The sequence below is a fragment of the Triticum aestivum genome, chromosome 5A (assembly GCF_018294505.1).
Source record: "Triticum aestivum cultivar Chinese Spring chromosome 5A, IWGSC CS RefSeq v2.1, whole genome shotgun sequence".
Classification (NCBI taxonomy): Eukaryota; Viridiplantae; Streptophyta; class Magnoliopsida; order Poales; family Poaceae; genus Triticum; species Triticum aestivum.
In genome coordinates, this window is record NC_057806.1 from 429,013,007 (window position 1) to 429,026,335 (window position 13,329).

Here is a 13,329-nt window from a genome sequence, read left to right on the forward strand (position 1 = left end):
CACATTTTATGAAATTTGGCAAATGGATGTCAAAACTGCATTCCTTAATGGATTTATTAAAGAAGAGTTGTATATGATGCAACCAGAAAGTTTTTGTCAATCCTAAAGATGCTAACAAAGTGTGCAAGCTCCAGCAATCCATCAATGGACTGGTGCAAGCATCTCGGAGTTGGAATATACGTTTTGATGAGTTGATCAAAGCATATGGTTTAATACAGACTTTTGGAAAGGCCTGTATTTACAAGAAAGTGAGTGGGAACACTACAGCCTTTCTGATTAGTATATGTGAGTGACATATTGTCGATCAGAAATGATGTAGAATTTTTCTGCAAAGCATAAAGGAGTGTTTTAAAGGAATTCTTTAAAAAGAAAAAGACCTGAGTAAAAGCTACTTACATATTGAGCATCAAGATCTATTGAGATAGATCAAGACGCTTGATAAGATTTTCAATGAGTACATACCTTAGCAAGATTTTGAAATAGTTCAAAATGGAACAGTCAAAGAAAGAGTTCTTGCCTGTGTTACAAAGGTGTGAAATTGAGTAAGACTCAAATCCCGACCACGGCAGAAAATAGAAAAGAGAATGAAAGTCATTCCCTATGCCTCAGTCATAGGTTCTATAAAGTATGCTATGTTATGTACCAGACCTATTGTATACCTTGCTCTGAATTTGGCAAGGGAGTACAATAGTGATCTAGGAGTAGATCACTGGACATTGGTCAAGAATATCCTTAGTGAAGACTAAGGAGATGTTTCTCGATTATGGAGGTAATAAAAGAGCCTGTCGTAAAAGGTTACAACGATGCAAGCTTTTACACCAATCCAGATGACTCTAAGTCTCAACCTGGATACATATTGAAAGTGGGAGCAATTAGCTAGAGTAGCTCCGTATAGAGCATTGTGGACATAAAATATTTGCAAAATACATACGGCTCTGAATGTGACAGACCCGTTGACTAAGCTTCTCTCACGAGCAAAACATGATCACACCTTAGTACTCTTTGGGTGTTAATCACATAACGATGTGAACTAGATTATTGACTCTAGTAAACCCTTTGGATGTTGGTCACATGATGATGTGAACTATGGGTGTTAATCATATACAAATATGAATATTGGTGTTAAATCACATGGCGATGTGAACTAGATTATTGACTCTAGTGCAAGTGGGAGACTGAAGGAAATATGCCCTAGAGGCAATAATAAAGTTATTATTTATTTCCTTATAATCATGATAAATGTTTATTATTCATGCTAGAAGTGTATTTACCGGAAACATAATACATGTGTGAATACATAGACAAACAAAGTGTCACTAGTATGCCTCTACTTAACTAGCTCGTTAATCAAAGATGGTTATGTTTCCTAACCATGAACAATGAGTTGTTATTTGATTAACGAGGTCACATCATTAGCAGAATGATCTGATTGACATGACCCATTCCATTAGCTTAGCACCCGATCGTTTAGTATGTTGCTATTGCTTTCTTCATGACTTATACATGTTCCTATGACTATGAGATTATGCAACTCCCGTTTACCGGAGGAACACTTTGGGTACTACCAAACGTCACAACGTAACTGGGTGATTATAAAGGAGTACTACAGGTGTCTCCAATGGTCGATGTTGGGTTGGCGTATTTCGAGATTAGGATTTGTCACTCCGATTGTCGGAGAGGTATCTCTGGGCCCTCTCGGTAATACACATCACATAAGCCTTGCAAGCATTACAACTAATATGTTAATTGTGAGATGATGTATTACGGAACGAGTAAAGAGACTTGCCGGTAACGAGATTGAACTAGGTATTGGATACCGACGATCGAATCTCGGGCAAGTAACATACCGATGACAAAGGGAACAACGTATGTTGTTATGCGGTCTGACCGATAAAGATCTTCGTAGAATATGTAGGAGCCAATATGGGCATCCAGGTCCCGCTATTGGTTATTGACCAGAGACGTGTCTCGGTCATGTCTGCATTGTTCTCGAACCCGTAGGGTCCGCACGCTTAAGGTTACGATGACAGTTATATTATGAGTTTATGCATTTTGATGTACCGAAGGTTGTTCGGAGTCCCGGATGTGATCACGGACATGACGAGGAGTCTCGAAATGGTCGAGACGTAAAGATTGATATATTGGAAGCCTATATTTGGATATCGGAAGTGTTCCGGGTGAAATCGGGATTTTACCGGAATACCGGGAGGGTTACCGGAACCCCCCGGGAGCTATTTGGGCCATAGTGGGCCTTAGTGGAAAAGAGAAGGGGCTGCCCTAGATGGGCTGCGCTCCCCCCCCCCTTCCCCTAGTCCTATTAGGACTAGGAGAGGTGGCCGGCCCCCTCCTCCTCTTTTCCCCTCCGAGGAATCCTAGTTGGACTAGGATTGGAAGGGGAATCCTACTCCCAGAGGCAGTAGGACTCTCCTGCGCCTCCCCCCCTTTGGCCGGCCAGCCTCCCCTCCTCTCCTCCTTTATATACGGAGGCAGGGGCACCTCTAAACACAAAAGTTGACACAAGTTGATCCACGTGATCTATTCCTTAGCCGTGTGCGGTGCCCCCTGCCACCATATTCCTCGATAATACTGTAGCGGAGTTTAGGCGAAGCCCTGCTGCTGTAGTTCATCAAGATCGTCACCACGCCGTCGTGCTGACGAAACTCTTCCCCGACACTTTGCTGGATCGGAGTCCGGGGATCGTCATCGAGCTGAACGTGTGCTCGAACTCGGAGGTGCCGTAGTTTCGGTGCTTGATCGGTTGGATCGAGAAGACGTACGACTACTTCCTCTACGTCGTGTCATCGCTTCCGCAGTCGGTCTGCGTTGGGTATGTAGACAATACTCTCCCCTCGTTGCTATGCATCACATGATCTTGCGTGTGTGTAGGAAAGGTTTTGAAATTACTACGAAACTCATCATACGGAATGACAACAGTGGATCTGAAAAATCTTGGGTACACTGACGAACCATTCGTCCTAGCCAATGATGTGGTACAGGTTATCTATGTGAAGGACATGTCTATCAAACCAAGAAAAAGAAAAGATAAGGAAGCGAATACATCATACGATGAGCCAAAGCGCCACATAGTTCTTTCAGAAAAAAGGGACATCCTAGGAGTGGACGGCAAGACAGACATGTCTGAAGATTATGAAAAGTTTCATGAAATTCCTCCCTTCAATGCCAAGGCTGACCCAAGCATCCTGATAAACAATAAAGATTATCCATGGTTACGGCGCAATAAGCAAATGACACAAGCAAAGAAAAAGTGAAGACTTTCTCCCGCAACTATTATGATGATACCATGCCAACTTTGTAACACACGAACATGCTACCATTATCCGTTTTGTACATGCACATGCTATGTGGGTGAAATTACGATACCATGCCAACTTTCAACTTTTTCAAAGTTCATTTGAAATGCTTTCATGTCTTATGGTTCGGCCCTCGTAATACCATGACCATTAGTCCCTGGCCCATGCCAACTTTCAACTTTCAACTTTCTAAAACTAATGGCACTAACAGAAAGTTTATAATTTTGCTCCTCGCCCCTGGCCCATGACCATTAGTCCCGGTTTGTGCCACAAACCGGGACTAAAGGGTTGGTCCTCATTGCGGGCAGAGTTTAGTCCCACCTCGCCAACCGAAGGGGGCTCACACCGGTTTATAAGCCCTTCCCTCTCTGTCTTGTTGAGCTCCTCTCAAAGTGAAAATAGATACCCTAATAGAGAAAAGTTTAACCTAAATTCATAGTGAATTTCTCTGAAATTCATAGAAATTTACTAGGAATTTAGGTTGAATTTTCTCTATAAGCGCATCTATTCTCATTTTTTTAGTAAGTTAATCACAAACTTGTGATTCAAACAATTTTCAAAGAATTCAAATCAAAAGCAAAAAGTTTATAATGGCACTAACAGAAAGTTTATAATTTTTCTAAAACTAAAAGCAAAAATAATAAATAAATAAAGCAAAAAATAAAAGAAAATAAATAATGCAGAAAACAAAACAAAAAAACTGGAAAAAAATAGCAACAATAAGTATTTTGTTGTAAGTAGAAACAAAATAAAATAAATAAAGCAACAGAAAGTTTATAATTTTGCTGACCTAAAAGCAAAAAGAATTAAAAAATAAAGCAAAAAACAAAAGAAAATAAATAATACAGAAAACAAAACAAAAAAGCTGGAAAAAAATAAAAATAGCAACAATAAGTATATTGTTGTAAGTAGAAACAAAATAAAATAAATAAAGCAACAAAGAAAACAAAAAAACAAAAAAAGTGTTTTCAAATTTGAAAACTAATGGCACTAACAGAAAGTTTATAATTTTTTTAAAACTAAAAGCAAAAAAGAATTAAAAAATAAAGCAAAAAACAAAAGAAAATAAATAATGCAGAAAACAAAACAAAAAAAACTAGAAAAAAAATTAAATATAGCAACAATAAGTATTTTGTTGTAAGTAGAAACAAAAAAACAAAAAAACAAAAAATGTGCCACCTACTGGGCACCCATGGCCTGAATACGACTAGAAACCCTACCATGGGCCAGGATTCAGGCCCGTGGGAGGCCCAGTAGGCCCACAGGCACAGATTGCACGGTTAGGCCCGAAAGCCTGCTTTAGAGAGGAGCTCGAGAGGGAAGGCGCATCGCACCTTATAAACAGGTGCGGCTCCCTCTTCTTCTCTTCTTCTCTTTTTTTTCTTCTTCTTCCTCTTTATTTTATCGGGAACAAGGGTCGTCAAGGGTCAGGGTCGCCGAACGGTAGAGGAAACCCTAAATAGAAAGTATTGTCGGTGTGAGATACATGTGGCCATCGGTGTCGGACACTACATCCACGTCCCACAAGTGGCGCGGGCTTCGATGCCCACGTCACTTGTGGGACGTGGATGTAGTGTCCGACACCGACGGCCACATGTATCTCACACCCATGATACTTGCTATTTAGGGTTTCCTCTATTGCTCGGTGACCCTCGGCGACCCTCGTTCCCGATAAATAAAAGAGGAAGAAGAAGAAAAAAAGAGGAGAAGAAAGAATAGAGGAGTAACTCCTCTATTCTTTCTTCTCCTTTTTTTTCTTCTTCCTCTTCTTTTTTTATCCTTGAAGCATTGTCGAGGCCACCCCAAACCCTAGAGAAGCAGCGTTGAGGCCACCCCAAACCCTAGAGAAGCAGCATCGAGGCCACTAATTAATATTAGTTCTACGTTTTTGTCACTAATATATCCATCTGTCATGTTTGAATAATAATTGCCATGTTGTCAATATTTGTAGAAACTATGGACACCGCCCGAGACGAAGTACAAGAAGAGTTGTTGGGGGACATAATCGCACGAGGAACTGATGCCATCTGCTCGTTGTTTCTCAACGAGACCGATGGTCTGGAAGCAGTTGATTATGATGGCTCCGGTGACCTAATGCCAGTGCAAGAAGGAGGCCGTGAGGACGGCTCCGGTGACCCAATGCCGGTGCAAGAAGGATACCGTGATGACGTCTCCGGTGACCGAACCGAGTCCGGCCAGGTATATATATTAGTTAAGCTTCTGCTGACTAGCTAATTGATGCATTCATTGTTTTTGTATGTACACATATTAATTAAGTATTTGTTCTTTTTTCTAGCCCTCCGGATGGAGCACAATTTTGGTAAAGAGACGAGGCCCGAAGAAAAAGTTGAGCTCGGATGAAAAGTTTGAGATCATAGCAATCGCGCCTGACGGCCAACCGATTGAACCCCTCCGGACAAAGAGCGCATTTGTTGCTCAGTGCGGGGTTTTGGTTAGGGACAAGATCCCGATCAGCATCCAACAATGGTTTAAGCCGGCTACAGAAGACCCTGAGGTGTCTTATGTCAATGATATGCAGAAAAATGATCTTTGGACTGAGCTGAAGTCAAATTTCACCCTACCGCCAGAGGATAATCCAGAGAAGCCAGTTAAAGAGCAATTAATCAAGTCTTTTGCTCTTAAGAGGATGGCAGAACTATTCAGGAGGTGGAAGAAAGAGCTGAATAAGTTTGTCGAAAATAATGAGACACCAGAATTCAAGGGCAGATATGAGAAGATCAGAGATCACTGGCCCGCATTTGTGGCCCACAAGACATCGGAAAAGAGTAAGAAGATGTCGGCGACAAACAAGCAAAATGCTGAGAAGAAGAAGCATCACCATCGCACGGGGTCAGGTGGCTACCTCGTAGCCCGGCCTAAGTGGGCCAAGACTGAGAATGATCTGGTTGATAAAGGGATCGAACCAGAGACAATTAACTGGCCAGACCGTTGCCGGACTTGGTTCTTCGGGGCTGGCGGAACCTTGGACCCTGTAACAGGGAAGTGCATTTGGACGAACGATCAAATGGACATACCAGTCAGGAAGCTTCAGCACTATATCGAAGCAGCGCAACAAGGGACGTTCTTTCCAGACAGAGAGAACGACGAGCTCACAATGGCCCTCGGGAATCCTGAGCACCCTGGACGGACACGAGGCACGCCAGGCTCCATTCCGTGGAAGGTTGGGTTTCCGGACGCAGGCGGTTACAAATCCCATGAGAGGAGGAAAAAAGTGCAGCAGACCCAAATGTAGGCACTGCAAGCAAGGGTACAAGCGATAGAGAAATGAGAAGCAAATCGCAGCAAACGTACTGCCGAAGCTACCCCGCCATCTCAGCGGAGAAGCAGCGTGGCTTCCATCGAGCTGCTTCAGCCGGAGCATGCCTTGACGGCTCCTGCCAGCTATCCCGTGGATGCTATCACGGAGTCTCAAAATTGCCACCTTATGACGCAATGGATGAATTTGAAGGTCAAGGCGGCTGTTGGCTCTGTTTATCCTACTGAACCCGGCGCAACTTTTCACTGCCGGTCGATTCCAGAAGGATATGCTAGGGTGATGGTGGATGAAATAACGGAGGGATTTGAGGACCTCCAGCTTGACCACCCTACTGGTGAAGGGGAGACTAGGCCGGGGTCTGCTCTGAAGACTCCATGCCTATGGCGGAAGGAGCTCATCAACCTTCCGAACTGGACGCCTCCGCCTCCTCCTCCTCCTCTGGCAAGTCAGGGCACTCCGCCTCCTCCACCGCCTCCTCCTCCGGTGAGTCAGGGCACTCCGCCTCCTCCACCGCCTCCTCCTCCGGCGAGTCAGGGCACTCCGCCTCCTCCACCGCCTCCTCCTCCGGCGAGTGACGATCAGGGCACTCGACCATCTCCTTCTTCAGCGCGTGGCGGCACTCCGCCTCCTTCTCCGCCTGTGCCGACGCGCCCGAGCAGCCAGCCTCCTCCTTCTCCGCCTTGTTAGCAAGGGCGGAAGAGACCTGCCGCCGCTCCGGCTGCTCAGGCGCGTCGTAGTCCTTCTCCTCCGCCTCGTAAGCAAGTAAAGAAGACAACCGCTCCGTCTGCTCGGCCGGCGTCTAGCAGTACAGCCAGAGGCGGGAGGACATACAGATTCGGTCCTTCTCTGAAGACTCCAGATAAGTTACCATATGAGAGGACCCCGGAGGAGAACGCCGAGATCGCACGAACCGAAGTGGATGACTGGTTTCAAGGGTTGAAAGCAAAGAGACATCCACTTCCGGAGGAGAAGGTAGATCCGGTGAAAGCAAAGCGCACTCTGGCTGCCCTGACAAAACCACCCAAGTCTCCGCCGAAAGGAAACTATGAGCGCATTATTGGAAAGGAATTTGCCGAAGCGGAGTGGCCGGGAAGTACTGTCAGTGATCAAAGGCTAAAAGAACGATGAGCTGGGAAACAAATTGCCCAGCTCGGCGAACAAGCGAAGCAATCGTGCCCCCCGCTCAAGGTGCCTAGCCACAACGTCGCTAATGATCCGAGGATGGTGCCAGGTTATAGAAATCTTGCAGATTACCTGCCCGACGATGTACATTATGAACCCATGGAGGTGCAGATACAAAGGTACGAGTACGGGAAGCCTCTCGTCAAAGATGAAAGATCTCTATCAACGATGATGCGAAGATTGCATGATTGGTACTTGAAAATCTGCAGAGACTCTGGGGGGAGGAGTACTTTGTATGTGAAAGTTAAAAAGGAGCATGACCTCGTTGGAATTGAACTGTTGCATGTTCCATTTGAGGAGTTCTATCAGTTTTTCAATCAATTGGCCCTCGATAAAACAACGGTCGCCTGCTACTATCTGTAAGTAGTACTACTTATGTCGTTAAGTCTCTCTATATAGCTCAGCTCTTTCATTGCATGTATTTATAATCATCCTCACTATATTATGCAGATTGAAGATCGCCGAATTGAAGAAAAGACAAGTCGGTGATATTGGGTTCATTAACACATATCTCATAGATGCAACTCAGGTTAAATTTCATGCCACAGCTACCGAGGCCAACTTGCTATGATCGTTGGTAATAAATGAAAACAAAGATATAATACTCTTTCCTTACAACTTCAAGTGAGTGTTACTGTCTTGTGCGTATTCGGTTTCCCTTATATATTAGTCAAGGTTATAGTAATGTAATTGATGAGTTCTGCATGCATGTGTAGTTTCCACTATATTCTCCTAGAGATTAAGCTTGAGCAGGGACTAGTAACCGTCTTAGACTCAAGATGAAAAGATCCCCAGGACTATGCAGACATGACTCAAATACTCAAGAAGTAAGTTAAATCAATCATTTTCCACCATATCAGCAACTTTGTTCATTTCCTGATATATCAAGTAATTGTTTTCTTTGTCTGGCAGGGTTTGGAGAAAATTCACCAGAAAAGCTCCGGGACTGCCGAAGGAGCTGCAATTTAGACACCCGAAAGTAAGTACTATAGTAGCATGTTCCGCGCATCTACTAGTCATTCAAGCGCTAGTTTCATCAATACCATTTGGCATTCTTGCTTATTAGTTTGATTGATCTCTATTTCTTGTAAAGTGGTTGTGGCAGGAACAAGGGAATGATTTTTGTGGATACTATGTTTGCGAGTCCATCCGCCACACGACCTGTGAGCGGGGCTACACTGACGAACAATATGAAGTACGTAAATAACAACATTCACAATTTTATTTTATTACCATCATTTGTGTTGAGTTTCATTCATTCATATATATATGTATTGACCCCCTTCTTTAAATTAGATGTTTCGGAAGAGGGATGAACTCCTAGCACCAGCTCGCATGCGAGCAATTCAAGAGGAATTGGCGGCATTCTTTCTTGACCATGTGATCCCTGAAGACGGAGAATACTATGTGGACCCTGAGTCCGTATGATTATATTTGTAAGAGATAATTATTGTATATATGTAGCCGGTAGTGTCGGATAGATATATGAGAACTTATTGTTCGACCAATCTCTCGGAGAAGGAGAGGTGGTCGATATCACTTCTCTCTGTATGCATATATGTTCATGACGATCTTCTGTTTCCTTCGTTTGCTTACTAGCTAGCTAGCGTGTCTAGTCCTCTCTATACGTATGTATAGTACGTAGCGTCGACCAAGCACGGACATAAGAGAGGACACTTCTCTCTATTAATTATAGCTAGCTAACACAATATATGAAACACCTAAATTAACCCCCCAAAACCCCCAACCCCCCTCCCCCCTTCAAAAAAACAAAAACCCCAACCACAGAAATGCTGACGCGTGGATGCCTATTGGTCCTGGTTGGTGCCACCAACCGGGACCAAAGGGTCTCCTGCCTGGGCTCCGCGCACAGGCCACGTGGAGGCCCATCTGTCCCGGTTATGGATTGAACCGAGACTAAAGGGACATAGTACCGACCCTTTAGTCCCGGTTCCAGAACTGGGACAAAAGGCCCTTACGAAGCGAGACAACAGGCCCTTTTTCTACCAGTGTATAGATGTTTGTAAAAATTTCAATAAATTTGGTGGAAGTTAATTAAGTTTGACTTGGTATAAAACTAGAACATCAATTATTTTGGAGCGGATTGTATAAGCTTTGTCAAACTCGAGATGGTTTGACTTAGGATTAATTAGAAATTATTTTATTTTAGCACAAAGGGAGTTTAAGGAGCAAAGATTGATGGCCAGTCACGGGTATCAAATTGGGGAACCAATGTATGCACAATACACTAAAGATGTTGTAATTCATGGAGTCTAGGACCCCAATGTCTTCTTGTAAAAAGGAGGTGTGGAACAAAAATATGAATAACATTTGAATTGGAATGCTTATTTTTCCAAATTATATGGTTTTTTCCTATGTATAGGGTGTTGGGGAATGTAGTAATTTCAAAAAAAATCCTACACACACGCAAGATCATGGTGATGCATAGCAACGAGGGGGAGAGTATGATCTACGTACCCTTGTAGATTGCAACGGAAGCGTTGACACAACATAGAGGAAGTAGTCGTACGTCTTCTTCCCGATCCGACCGATCCAAGCACCGTTACTCCGGCACCTCCGAGTTCTTAGCACACGTACAGCTCGATGACGATCCCCGGGCTCCGATCCAGCAAAGATTCGGGGAGGAGTTCCGTCAGCACGACGGCGTGGTGACGATCTTGATGTTCTACCGACGCGGGGCTTCGCCTAAGCACTACAACGATATCATCGAGGTGGAATATGGTGGCAGGGGGCACCGCACACGGCTAAGGAACGATCTCAATGATCAACTTGTGTGTCCTAGGGTGTCCCCCTGCCCCCGTATATAAAGGATCCAAGGGGGAGGGGCTGGCCGGCCAAAGAGGGCGTGCCAGGAGAGTCCTACTCCCTCTGGGAGTAGGATTCCCTCCCCCCAATCCTAGTTGGAATAGGATTCCTCGAGGGGGGGAAGAGAGAGAGGGGGGCCGGCCACCTCTCCTAGTCCTAATAGGACTAGGGGAGGGGGGAGGCGTGCGGCCACCTAGGGCTGCCCCTTTCTCCTTTCCACTAAAGCCCACTAAGGCCCATATAGTTCCCGGGGGGTTCCGGTAACCTCCCGGTACTCCGGTAAAATCCTGATTTCACCCGGAACATTTCCGATATCCAAACATAGGCTTCCAATATATCAATCTTTATGTCTCGACCATTTCGAGACTCCTCGTCATGTCCGTGATCACATCCGGGACTCCGAACTAACTTCGGTACATCAAAATGCATAAACTCATAACAACAGCCATCGTAACGTTAAGCGTGCGGACCCTATGGTTCGAGAACAATGTAGACATGACTGAGACACATCTCCGGTCAATAATCAATAGCGGGACCTGGATGCCCATATTGGCTCCTACATATTCTACGAAGATCTTTATCGGTCAGACCGCATAACAACATACGTTGTTCCCTTTGTCATCGGTATGTTACTTGCCCGAGATTCGATCGTCGGTATCCAATACCTAGTTCAATCTCGTTCCCGGCAAGTCTCTTTACTCGTGCTGTAATACATCATCCCGCAACTAACTCATTAGTTGCAATGCTTGCAAGGCTTATGTGATGTGCATTACCGAGAGGGCCCAGAGATACCTCTCCGACAATCGGAGTGACAAATCCTAATCTCGAAATACGCCAACCCAACATCTACCTTTGGAGACACCTGTAGTGCTCCTTTATAATCACCCAGTTACGTTGTGACGTTTGGTAGCACACAAAGTGTTCCTCCGGCAAACGGGAGTTGCATAATCTCATAGTCATAGGAACATGTATAAGTCATGAAGAAAGCAATAGCAACATACTAAACGGTCGGGTGCTAAGCTAATGGAATGGGTCATGTCAATCAGATCATTCATCTAATGATGTGATCCCAATAATCAAATAACAACTCTTTGCCCATGGTTAGGAAACATAACCATCTTTGATTAACGAGCTAGTCAAGTAGAGGCATACTAGTGACACTCTGTTTGTCTATGTATTCACACATGTATTATGTTTCTGGTTAATACAATTCTAGCATGAATAATAAACATTTATCATGATATAAGGAAATAAATAATAACTTTATTATTGCCTCCAGGGCATATTTCCTTATGTCTCCCACTTGCACTAGAGTCAATAATCTAGATCACATCACCATGTGATTAACATCAATAGTTCACATCATCATGTGATTAACACCCATAGTTCACATCGCCATGTGACCAACACCCAAAGGGTTTACTAGATTTAGTAATCTAGTTCACATCGCTATGTGATTAACACCCAAAGAGTACTAAGGTGTGATCATGTTTTGCTTGTGAGAGAATTTTAGTCAACGGGCCTGCCAAATTCAGATCTGTATGTATTTTGCAAAATTCTATGTCTACAATGCACTGCACGGAGCTACTCTAGCTAATTGCTCCCACTTTTAATATGTATCCAGATTGAGACTTAGAATCATCTGGATCAGTGTCAAAAAACTTGCATCGACGTAACCCTTTACGACGAACCTTTTTGTTACGTCCATAATCGAGAAACATATCCTTTATTTCACTAAGGATAATTCTGACCGCTGTCCAGTGATCTACTCCTACATCACTATTGTACTCCCTTGCCAAATCAGTGCAGGGTATACAATAGATCTGGTACACAACATGACATACTTTATAGAACCTATGGCCAAGGCATAGGGAATGATTTTCATTCTCTTTCTATCTTTTGCCGTGGTCGGGCTTTGAGTCTTACTCAATTTCACACCTTGTAACACAGCCAAGAACTCTTTCTTTGACTGCTCCATTTTGAACTACTTCAAAATCTTGTCAAGGTATGTACTCATTGAAAAAACTTATCAAGCGTCTTGATCTATCTCTATAGATCTTGATGCTCAATATGTAAGCAGCTTCACCGAAGTCTTTCTTTGAAAAAACTCCTTTCAAACACTCCTTCATGCTTTACAGAATAATTCTACATTATTTCCGATCAACAATATGTCATACACAGATATTTATCAGAAATGTTGTAGTGCTCCCACTCACTTTCTTGTAAATACAGGCTTCTCCGAAAGTCTGTATAAAACCAAATGCTTTGATCACACTATCAAAGCGTTTATTCCAACTCCGAGATGCTTGCACCAGTCCATTGATGGATCGCTGGAGCTTGCATATTTTGTTAGCACCTTTAGGATTGACAAAACCTTCTGGTTGCATCATATACAACTCTTCTTTAATAAATTCATTAAGGAATGCGGTTTTGTTTATCCATTTGCCAGATTTCATAAAATGCGGCAATTGCTAACATGATTCGGACACACTTAAGCATAGATACGAGTCAACCTGGCAGTCAGGTCGGGTTTGCCCGGGTCGAGGTCTACCAAACCCATGCCCGATTACTAAATGGGTCTACCCAGTCGCCCACGACCCTGCCCATGGGCGAAGGATCAGACCCACGCCCGAACCCGATGGGTAACCCGACCCGATGGGTTACCCATCGGGCTGCTGTATATTGTTCTTGTACAGTGTACAACAGAGTAGTGGCAAAATTCATATAACAAAT